Source organism: Procambarus clarkii, chromosome 78 (assembly GCF_040958095.1).
Source record: "Procambarus clarkii isolate CNS0578487 chromosome 78, FALCON_Pclarkii_2.0, whole genome shotgun sequence".
NCBI lineage: Eukaryota > Metazoa > Arthropoda > Malacostraca > Decapoda > Cambaridae > Procambarus > Procambarus clarkii.
The window spans coordinates 21,581,226-21,593,408 of NC_091227.1; the positions used below are offsets into that span (position 1 = coordinate 21,581,226).

The following is a 12,183-nucleotide window of genomic DNA, read 5'->3' on the forward strand; positions in this document are numbered from 1 at the left end:
TCTGTTAGATTTAAAGATAGAGGTAGTACATACAATACCTAAAGCCACTAGTACGCATAGCGTTTCGGGCAAGGGGGTAAGATTCCTGCCTTGGTCAGCCAGAGTGGTCGTTGTGAGTGACCTCTGGTGAGGTGGCGAATCAAGACCAGCGCCATCTAGGGTGTGCTACAGAGCACAATGTCAACTCCCCAGTGCGTTAGTGGTACTTCCTAGTTTCACCAGTACCGGCGATGTAATTGATGACGTTTTTGTGTCCACAGAGGTGACGTTTAGTTTAGTTCATTTATTATGCACCCCCATACCCATGTTGTGGGCGGTAGTGGAAAGAGTTACAGAGGCACATAATGGGCTCAGGGACTGAACCCCACAATTCACGTCTGGGGGCAGCGGTACTGGAGACGGCAGTTTATCTGGCGGCAGTCCACGGTCTGCCGACAAGGTCCTGGAAAAACGAGCATGTAAGCCGCCGCCGTTCTGAAGCAGTGGGGTAGCTGCTAGTTACATAGTGTTGAAAGAGATCGGCGTTCCTCCGGGATTGGATAAGGGGCGAAACTGACGGCAGGGAGGTGCCTGTCAAGTAGTGCTGCTAGCTGGACGCTAGAGACTGCTGCCAGGGAATCGCTACCCCTATATTGGTTTATGACCCCATCTCGGCGTGTGGGTGAGGTCCTCTGCCAGTAAGTAGCTGGAGAGCGGTCGTGGGGGTTCAGGCATCTCATGACAATATCGGTGGGCTGGCCCATGTACAGGTGAACTCGCCGGTGCTTTTCCCAGTAAGGTTGGATAAGCTACTGGGCAGTGGAGAAACACTGGGTTTTGACGAATTCTGCACGTGAGCACGTCTAATATCCTGAGTGGAAGGATATCCTTGTATATAGGTATAGAAATAGCTTATCTGTTCTTTTATATATTTTACAGGTATTTATTTTATTTATTTATATACAAGGTACATTGGGTTTGTGAGAATACATAGCATAGTGTTTACAATCTTGTAAAGCCACTAGTACGCGCAGCGTTTCGGGCAGGTCCTTAATCTAACAGATAATTTTAAGTAGGTAAATTCTAGCAGAATTAATAAAATAAATGCATTGCAAGAAAAGATGAGATTAGTAAGTATTATAAAGCACATTGGTATATTAAAGCTCTAATTGATTACATTGACAGCTTGATTGGTAATTTAAACAAGATTAATAGACACCATACAGCAGATTGACAGCACATATAAGACAGCAATGATCACAATGGTAAAGATGTTCGGATTGGGTACATAAAGATTGGGAGATTGGGTAGCAATAGTGCAATTTTATAGCAAAAGGTAAAAAAACTATGAAGATGAAATTAGGTACTTTTTGGTATTGTTTTTGAATGATGAAAAAGTTGGACAGCTTTTCAATTCAATAGGGAGTGAGTTTCATAGACTGGGTCCCTTTATTTGCATAGTGTTTACACAGATTAAGTTTGACTCTGGGGATATCAAAGAAATATTTATTTCTGGTGTGGTGATAATGGGTCCTATTACATCTGTCCAGGGAGAGTTTCAGAGCAGGATTTGATTTAAGAACAGGGTTTTGTAAATGTAGTTGACACGAGAGAATTTGTGGAGTGAGATTATGTTTAAGGAGTTAAACAAGGGGGCTGAGTGTTGTCTGAAAGCAAAATTTGTTATTATTCTGATAGCAGATTTTTGCTGGGTGATGATGGACTTGAGGTGGTTTGCAGGGGTTGAACCCCATGCACAGATACCATAATTAAGATAGGGATAGATTAGTGCATAATGTAGAGATGAGAGCAGAGTTAGGTACATAATATCTGATTTCGGAGAGTATACCAACTGTTTTAGAGACTTGGATATATTTAACGGTGATATTATACACAATTATATATATACAGGTATTATACATTTAACGGTGATGGTAAAATATATAATTGGGGAAAGAAAGTTTAGTTCATCCCCCCTCCCTTTTATTTTGCATTATATAACCACTTTTTTTTTAGTCTTTTTTTTTTTTTTTTTTACTTTCTTGAAAGCGTACTACCGACTCGGGGTCGGATACGACACACAATCCTCCAACAAGAACCCGGTTACTGGTCCTAAGTGGCCGTAACAAACAAGGAACATCAGTTTAGAGCCCAACAAGTCACAATGTAGGACTGAAAATAGATGCTTTTTCACTTGCAGGATTATAAACCCAGGGAACCGCCTACCTGCCGAAATCGTAAATACCAAAACTGTTGAATTTTAAAATGGTAAAATTTAGGACAAATAGGGGACCAATGACAAACCTCAGGCTTCCTATCCTCGTAGAGATCACAGAAGTGTTAGTGGTCCTCCGGTAAGTTCAGGTATCTGGGCATATGGATGACGAGATATGAAACTAGCTCACCACATACGTAAATTGCTTTGCTTAGCTTAGCTTAGACTGCTAAGGTTAAGTTCAGGTATCTGGGCATATCGATGACGAGATATGAAACTAGCTCACCACATACGTAAATTGCTTTGCTTAGCTTAGACTGTACGCGTGGTCGGTTTTGAACCAATTGTTGATAAAACAATGTACATTAGTTAAATAAACTCCATGTAACCTACCTTGCCTCCTAAATGTCAACCTATGTCTTGCTATTTTCAAACATTATTGACCAACTAGTTTAACTACTGAAATCTGCCATGTATAAACTCAAAAAAAAATTGTAATTTTATATTAAAAATTCCTTTTGTTCTATCCATCATGAAATTATCATTCTCCTTTTGTTCAATTCACTTTATGCTTTGATATCAATTATTAAGTTTTAGTCTGTAGTTTTTTTTTCTTTTCCACACCTTGCCCGGAACGCTGTGCATGCTAGTGGCTTCAGACATTGTATGTACTAGCTCTAAGTATTAATCCGTCAATGTTTGTAACTCGCTTTCAATGTATGTATCTTTACCTGAATAAATATCTTTTCTTAAACGAATTTTGGTTTCTTCTTTTTCCTTGCGATACGTGCAGATATTGGGGTTCAGTCCCTGAGCCCGTTATGTGCCATTATGTAATCATTTTCTTTGCTGCCCGCTGCCCACAGGATGGATATAAAGTGCATAATGAATGAACTAAACTTATACCTCTGTAACCCTTTCCACTACCGCCCACAAGATGAGTATGGGGTGCATAATAAATGAACAAAACAAAATTAACCCATCCCATACTAGTCCTTGGCAGTGGTGGTGGTGGTAAGGTTATAATAGTAGCAAAATGGGTTCAGAAACTCGACCCCCCCCCCCTCCCAATGTTCTTTAAGCTTTGTACTTGTGTAATCAGGTTGGGTGATCCTGTTTTATAAACTATTTGTCTACCCTTTTTATATACATTTTATATATATATATACACATTTTAATTTGCCTTGGAAGTAGCTTATATTAATAGGAGTCTGCTAATTTTATATTGGTTCCCATTATCGGGAACAGGAAGTTAGATGTATCGAGGTTTCCCTATGCCGGCTACTGGCCTTTCTCAAGATGCAACCCACAACAGTTGATTGAAATCGAACTAGTTTTCATTTATTGCAGATTTTTAGCGTATTTGGAACTCTTGGCCCCTTACTGCTAGAACAGAAGCATAGGTGAAAGGAAACGTTGCCAAACCAGTTAACTTTCTCTGTCCTGTAGCGAGAATGGAACCCGGGACCTTTTAGTAGTGAACCGACTGCGTATCATAAAGCACATGGTATTGGAGTACTCGTAAAGAAATGAATATCCCCATAAGCCCCTTGCAGCGCGCTCTTGCATAGTACTTAGGTTGACTTCCACGTTTGGGGTTGTCAGGTGGGTGACCTCTGGGCGAGTGCCTGTGGAGGCCCTGAGGCCACTACGGGAGGGGTTGCAGGGGGGGAGGCTTGCAAGGGGGCGGGGGTTGCAGGGGGAGGGCCCAAGGCCACCACGGGAAGGGTTGCAGGTGCAGTGTTTGCAACATGAGCCGCGCCCCACCATCCCTTCCCTGGCCGCCTGGCATCCTCAGCTCAACGCCATCTATTGATAAACATTGTAATCACGCTCCGTTACGGGGTATCACGGAGCATCATGGCCTTATCTCGATTATTTGCCACTTATAAGACTTAAAAACGTCCCGGAGTGGTGTGGAGCAGGATGCACATCACATGCAGAAGGTCAGTGCGAAGTGTCAGGCAGATAAAACGGTGTTTGGGGGAGTTTTGCTTTGTTCATGTTGCAGTGACTTTGCGGGGAGTAGGGACAGGTTATTTATCCTTGAAATCCACCTGACTTTTGAAATGACAGTAATTATGGGTGAACCTATCAATTTGTGCCGGGGAGAGAGTTGGTGATGGGCGGTAGGGGCGTGAGGGGAAGCGAGGAGAGGAGGAGGCAGTGGTAGGGAAGAAGCAGAGTACCTCCAAGTTATTGATTGTTGGAGGAAGGCGGCCGTGTGCCACCTCCACCACGGCCCACCAACAATTTGCATCCCACACTCCCTCAATCCTCTCCCTCCCTCTCCCCCTCCCTCTTTCTCTCTTTCTCCATCACCCCTTTACCCTCCCACACCCCCTCGTTTAGGTGAAGAGTACAAACATCTCGTTTTTTTGGGCCAAGTATATGTGAATGCAAAGGCAGGTTGGAAGTTGCATGCATGGGTGATCATGTCTGCCCTGATTTGCATATGTGAAACAGGGCACATTGTCCTGGGATATTTACTGTGGTGGCATGCCCTCAGCTGCACTGTATGGAATGTACGTAATGAAATTGAAATTTCTAGTGCTTGCATGCTGTCAGATCATGTCATCTCGCCGTTCTCTTGTAAATCCTCGGGCCATAACACTGGAGAAATTCGCTCTTATCATATTTGCGTTGTAGGAGGGTAATTTGGCGTGTTGTGCTGTGATAGTGCTGAATGGTATACATTTTTGGGATATATATATTGCACAAGTGTTTGTTGTTGCTTTAATTATCAAGTTTAGTCAAACTTGCACTGCAACTTGTAGTTTTCATAAATGTGTGTGTGAGAAAAGTAATAGTTTCATTACAGCCAGTTACAGTACCGTATTCCAATTAATTCATTCGGAATTCTGTCGTACATAGGAAGTGAAAATTTACACCTTAGTCGCATGGCTGAGTGGCACCTTGTGCGAGTGAGAGCGTTTAGTGCAGTGTTACATTAGTGGGAGCCTCGTCAGTCTAGCCTTATCTGCCATTTTGTTTATAGTAGATTAATAAATGTATGATTTAACCCGACTTGCATGATGCCTTACAATGCGATGCTCCAATGATGCCTTACACCTTTTGTCTCGGGGTTCCTGTTAGCACCATTGCCTGCTAACAGCAGTACAATAGACCAGTAATATAATTACAAATACACAGTTTGTAAGGCTTCTTACTATATACAAGTACAGTTCTTAGTATATATATTTTGGACTGAAATTACTGTTCAGTTTTAGATAAGGTTAGTAGCAGTATAGTGTCAAATTCGGTATGAACAAAAACATTTTAACTGTACGTCTTAATAGATTGATTAGTATATTTTCTACCACAGATTTCGCTATTGTATTCACTTGCAGTGCTAACCTGTATATTCTTGCCTGTCACATTACAGTATATAGTGTACTGTAGTAGCTTTTTGATCACTGTCAGGAGACTGAAGTGCTCTTTCAAGTTCAAGTCATAATTACATGTTACTGTACAATATTGCATGGGCATGGTGTAGGTAGATCATGGTGGTGGCATGGCGCTGCCATGGTGGTGGCAGCGTAAGTTGTATATGAAGCTTATTAGCAGTTGAAGCTCACATGTCATGTTCTTGCAAGTATCTTGTGTAAGGTAATAAGATGCACAATTACTCCAATACAAGGTCTATGTGTACATTTAAGTCATACACAGGTGTTTGTTTTCTAATTGTTAGAACTATATATATACAATATATTACTGTTAGGCAGGGTTGGGTTAGGCTAGGCTGGATTACGTTATGTTAGGCTAGGGTGGGTTTGGTTAATATAGGTTAGGTTGGGTTGGATTACTTTTTAAATGAATCATAGTATGTACTATATAAAGTGAGATGTATCCATGACTGCTTTTGGTGTTTAACCCAATACACTTTCAACACATCTGTTGTCCCAGAATTCGTGATTAGCACTCCCCGAAATGTTAAGCAGAATCATAGATTTTATTAAGACTATAGTACAAATTTTAAATGCTTTCAGGAAATATCACATTTATCACATGTTCAGTGACACCTCACTCAAATGGTTTAATTGGAATCAGAGCTATCTCATTTTATCAAGGATTTGTATCCACTGCAATTTTTGCTATATATTGCAAAATTGGTAGATTGCTAAATATTGTAGATTACAAATACAAATATTTATTCAGGTAAAGTACATACATACAAGGTGAAATACGAAAGTTGATGGATTTATAGATAGAGCTAGTAAATACAATGCCTAAAGCCACTATTACGCAAAGCATTTCGGCCAGATTGATACCTAGGAGTTTGGCAACTATTGTGGGTTGCTTCCAGGGTAAGGTCAGTAGTTTTCCTAGGGGAAGGACTTGATAAGCTGAACAGGCAGCCTGTACCCTGACTTTGGAAAACCAATCCAAGTGCAGTAGCCCTAACTCATCCACCCATTCCCCACATTGTGTGGATGAGAGTGAAGATGTGTGTATGCAGGGGAGTATATTCAATATGCACACTGACCTTGTTTTGAGATATGCCCAAATCTGCATAGTAGAATACCAACATACTGGAGCAAATGAATCCGAAGGAAACACAGACTAGAACCAGTGAGGAGTTGAAGGGCCATAGGCACTGTCTGAACATGAGGGGGGGGGGGGGTCTATGGCTGTTCAGCACCATGCCAGCAAGCATTATAAATAGAGAAAATTAGTTGGAGCCATGAGGGGAGGATTTGGATCTATGCTGTGGATACTCCTAAGTAAATGCTCTAGACCACTGCTTCATGACATGATCAAAAGCATTGCAACCTGCAATTCAACTGAATCCTCTAGGGTTCCTAAGGCTTCCACTGAAGCCTAATCAGGGTTTCACACAATGCTCCCCATGTGCTCTAGCCGTAGTCTAGGAATTCTGCCTCCTACACATCTCTTCAAATACACAAAGAAATCACATTTAGGTGATGTATCAATGAGGAGATCAGTAGGAGCCGTGAGGAGGATTCAAACTTATGCTCTTGGTACTCCCAAGCAAATGTTTCAGATCTGATCTTAAAAACTAGAAGCAGATCTAGAGCATTTGCTTGGGAGTAAGTACCCAGAGCATAGGTTTGAATCTTACTCATGGCTTCTACGGATTTTCTCATTAATACATTACGTTAATGTAATTTCTTTGGGCATTAGAAATATTTTTGGAACAAAGGTGGAAGTCTTCAAGAAGCATTAAGATAAGCACTTGCAAGAAGTGCCAGACCAACCAGGTTATAATAGATGTGTGTACCTGCAGACCACTCCAAAACAACTGGATGTTGGACCAAGTTCTCACAAGTCGAACGAGGCCTGGGGGACTAGAAGAACTCTCGAAACCCTCTCCAGATCTGGCCCTTGATGCTATATATGTAATCACCTTTATAAAAATTAGCCAACTTGGCATACCGGCATACCTTATCCTTAAGCTTTACCTGACCACACCACTTCTGATCTCATTGCTTCCAATTTTTTATTCCTCGGTTATGAATTAAGAGTATGTAGTCTGTGATAGACCAAATTTATATTTTACGTAAAGACAGATGTTTTTTCACCCATAAGGTTATGACGATTGTACCCTCCCTGATCGGTCACTCCTGTGTTCAGTGGTTTGTTCCTTTGGTACCACTATGTATTGAGGTCTGATATTAATGTGCAAAGTAGCATCGTGTGTTGGCATGGATGTGTACAGTTTTATTCGACCAGCTCTGTGTTAGTGCTAGGTCTTTTGCCAAGTGGGTTGAGGTCACCTGCCCGGGCCACTCCTGGTTCCACACTTAACGTAAAATTCAATTCATATACTGTATTACTAGTGGGGATCAAGCCCCAAGGTTTATTGATTAGCATGAGCGATCCAGACCTTAGTCATTGCTCAGTGGTAATGGTCTGGTGGTGGCAGCGCAAGGCGATTCTAGAGTTTTGCTAGAAGTCTGTTTTCACGTCATAAGGTTGTAGAATCTTAAGACGGTCAACGGCTTTAGACCCCGTGGCGTTGGGTCGGCTTAAGTATAGCTCTGGGGGTCCCTTGGTTTGAGAAGCAAATAAAGAATAAGGACGGGGTGAAGGTAAAAGCAGATTAAAAGGTAAAGAACTAACACACCCGTGTTACATCAGCGTTCAATCCCCGACCATCCTGACAGCTGCCTGTCAGGACGTGAATGCGACTGGTAACGTGAATGGTTGTGAATGGCGCCTGACAGCTGGGTGGACAGCACTTCGGATTCATAGTCCTGAGGTTCCAGGTTCGATCCCTGGTGGAGGCGGAGACAAATGGGCAAAATGTTTTTCACCCTGATGCCCCTGTTACCTAACAGTAAATAGGTACCTGGGAGTTAGACAGCTGCTACGGGCTGCTTCCTGGGGGTGGAAGCCCCCCCCACCCCACCCCGGCCGCGGGGACACTAAGCCCTGAAATCAGGAGTTAGACAGCTGCTACGGGCTGCTTCCTGGGGGTGGAAGCCCCCCCCACCCCACCCCGGCCGCGGGGACACTAAGCCCTGAAATCATCTCAAGATAACCTCAAGAAGAGATAACGTCCAAGTGATGGGCATCATTCCTTTTCCCTCATCTCATCTCGAATCCTTATCCTGATCCCTTCCAAGTGCTATATAGTCATAATGGCTTGTCGGATTATCCTAATAGTTCCCTTCCCTCTCAAAGAAAATAAAAACATCTTGTGTAGATTAGGAGGGTTACCCAGTGGTGCCCGGGATAGTCTCTCTTCTCCAACCCCTGTTCCACCCCTCTTGTTTCCCTACCACCTTCTCCACCCCTTGTATTCTCCCTCTATTTTTCCAACCCCACATTTCACCACCTCTTTTCTCCTCTCCCCATGCCCCCCCCCCCATATTCCCTCCCCTTTCTCCCTCTTTTCATCCCCTCCCTGTCTCTACCTCTCATCTAGAGAGTGGGAGAGGGGGGTTGGAGACAGACATACCGACAGACACTCAAGCAATGCTGGGTGCCCCCTCCTTTCCCTAGTATATCTGTAAGATTGAATGTCTGTCTGTATGCATGTTGAAAGTTGAAGGCCAGATGCTTGGGGCTAGCCTCACCAAAATTTGCAGGGGAGCATGGTCCAGGGTATAGGACTGAAATAGCCTGGTAAGGGTAGGCCTAAGTTAAATGCTTTTAAAAATATTTGCATTTATTAATGTCCTTGTATGATTTTCTGGGAGTCATTTGGTGTTATTTTTCTATAATTTTTAGTGGTCATATATAATATATTTTCTGAGTGACTCGTACAGTTCTTTCAGTACTTTTTAATTAATTTTCTGAGAGAAAGAGCAGAGGATGAAGGGAGGGGGACCAAGGGAATGTGGACAAGGGAGTCAGAGGAAGATGGGGGGGGGGGACTAAGGGAATTGGATGAGGGGATCATGGGGGAGATTGGGTGAAGAGTGCAGAAATGGGTAAAAGGGTGAAAAAAAAGAGGAGAAAACGACCAGGGAAAATGGAGTTGAGGAATGGAAGAATGAAGGGAAGGGTGAAGGGGTGGACCAAGGGGCTCGTATGTGAGATTGGGTGATGAGTGGAGAAGAAGGGCAAAGGTTGGAAAGAGGGGGAAGATACCTGGGTGCAGCTGGCTACCACTTTATCTGTACAGTGGTACAGTACCTCCATTTACAAATTTAATCCGTTCCCAGAGACGGGTCATACCTTTTCTCCTGCAGATATTTTTGTATGGCAGGGCAAACTCCCTCATTCACCCACTCCGTAAAAAATTGCCTTGTCACCCATGCCCTACTATTAGTCCTCCACATCCCGCACACATTTGACTTTACTGCACATCATATTTTTTGAAAACCCTTGGATTTTCATAATGATACACAAGCAAGGGTTTAATTTTCAAATTGCCACTCGCATTATCACACAGTACAAGAGTAAACCTATCTTTCATTGGCTTGTGTCTGGACAATGACTTCTTCTGCGTAATGTATGTCCTTTTAGGCAATCTTTTTTACAAAATAGTCCTATCTCATCACAATTAAAAACTTGTTGTGGTAGGTATCCCTCACTCTCTACAAAATCTTTAAATTTGTCAATAAATCTGTCAACCACTGGTTTGTCTGAGCTGGCAGCCTCCCCATGCCTCACAACACTATGAATACCACTTCTTTTTCTAAATTTCTCAAACCATCCCCTGCTTGCCTTAAACTCTTTTGTATCTGCAGCACCTGTTCCATCAGTTTTCTTTAAAAGGTCTTCATGCAATTGCCTTGCTTTCTCACAAATGATGGCCTCTGAAACGCTATCACCCGCTAACGCCTTGTTGTGTATCCAAATTAATGACAACTTTTCAACATCGTCAAGTGTGTGTTCTTTGTTTCGTGATTGTTGAACTGCCTTTTGCCACGTTAGCACTCAATTGTCCTTTTTCTCAGCAAGTACAGTGCATATTGTTGACATAGATTTGTTGTACCACCTAGCTAGTTCAATAACTCCTGTACTATTTTTATGTTTGTGAATGATCTCTGGTTTTTCCTCTATGGTCATTCTCACATGTGTTTTCTTGGCTTAAACCTTACCACTGGCTTTCTTGGGACCCATGGCGAGATATATATAATAAATTTTATGTTCAAATAGCCAAAAATCCGAAAAAACTAATTCTTTACAAAGAATTCAGGCGCGATAGTCACTAGGCGAAAGGCACTGGTAAACTGAGATACGATCGCCGTGCCACTACGCACTAGCTCAGCCCAGACACGTATCAACAAACTCATTTCCTGAGGCAAAGTTCGTAACACGATTCAAATTTTCTGAAAGTAACCCGAAAATTTCATAAATGGGGGCATTCGTAAGCCGAGGTGTCACTGTATAGCCAGAGAATGGGAAAACGTTGGCGTGCATTTTAAAACAAACCACATAATAATCGGAAAATAAATGGAATTTCTACAAATATTTTAATTTTGGACGGCACCGCCGTCCACAGGAAAATTGCGAATACAGTAATTATTTTAGGACGTCATTACCGTTATCCAGAAGCGATAGTACGTGTATTAAGATATGAGCACCATAGAAACACTGCATCAAACTTTGGTCTCACAGAGGTCGTGAATAATCTCTCTACTATTTCACCATCCATATCTTTTAAAAAGTAATTCTAAAGTTGGAAAGAGTAGTGTATGCTCCTTGCATATGCTTTTCATGTGATTCTAAGGTGACAGTTTTTTTTATCCAGAACCACCCCAAGATTTTCATATCAGAATTCTTTTAAGATTTTCCTATACTTTGTAGGTTGTGTGTGGCCTGTTTTCTCCTATTCCACGTTCCGTAACGTGGCATTTACTCACATTAAATTCCATTTACCAAGTGTTGCTCCATTCACTTATTTTGTCCAGGTCTTCTTGAAGGGCATGACAGTCGTCCTAAGTTTCTTACCTTCCCCCTAGTAACTTGGTATCATCACCAAACATGTTCATATAATGTATTCCTTCTGGTAGGTTGTTTAAATAGACATGGAGCATTACTGGTGCTAGAACTGAACCGTGTGGTTCTCTATTGGTAACACTTCTCCAGTCTGATACATTGCCTCTGATTACTGTCCTTATTTTTCTGTTGGAACATTTTTCTTCCATGTCAAACGTGTTCCTGTCACTCCTCCAGCATGTTCCAGTTTTTAGAACAACCTCTTAGGGACTGTCAAAAGCTTTTTTTTTTAGGTCCAGATAAATGCAGTAAACCGAACCATCTCTTTCCTGTAAAAACTTTGTCTCTATTACAGAAACAAAGTAGATTTGTTACAAAGGATCTTGATCGAAAACCATACTGTCTGTTATTGTGTCATTTCTCTCCGGGTGTTCTTCCCATTTAGTTTTGATTATTTTTTCCAATGTTTTGACTGCTATGCGTTCCAGTGATACATGTTATTATTTAGAGGGTTTTCCTTGCTTCCATTTTTGTAGATTGGAACTATGTTAGCCTTTTTTCCATATACAGTACATACAGTACTGTACATTATCTGCCAAGAGTCATGTACACAAAGATGACCAAAAAAAATC

At 42.0% G+C, this 12,183-nt stretch overlaps 1 protein-coding gene across 4 annotated transcripts in view; it reads left to right on the forward strand.

Annotated features, from left to right (window-relative positions):
• The first annotated feature begins 301 nt into the window (after positions 1-301).
• Positions 302-12,183, forward strand: part of LOC123746000 (alpha-protein kinase 1) — a 45,824-nt gene continuing 33,942 nt past the window's right edge. For 3 of the 4 annotated variants that reach the window (XM_045727107.2, XM_045727111.2, XM_045727110.2), the window contains exon 1: positions 3,987-4,140. The gene's annotated coding sequence lies outside the window, so the exon portion shown is untranslated. Of the gene's footprint in view, positions 459-3,986; positions 4,141-12,183 lie in introns of those variants that run through there. The other variant, XM_045727108.2, reaches the window with a different exon arrangement.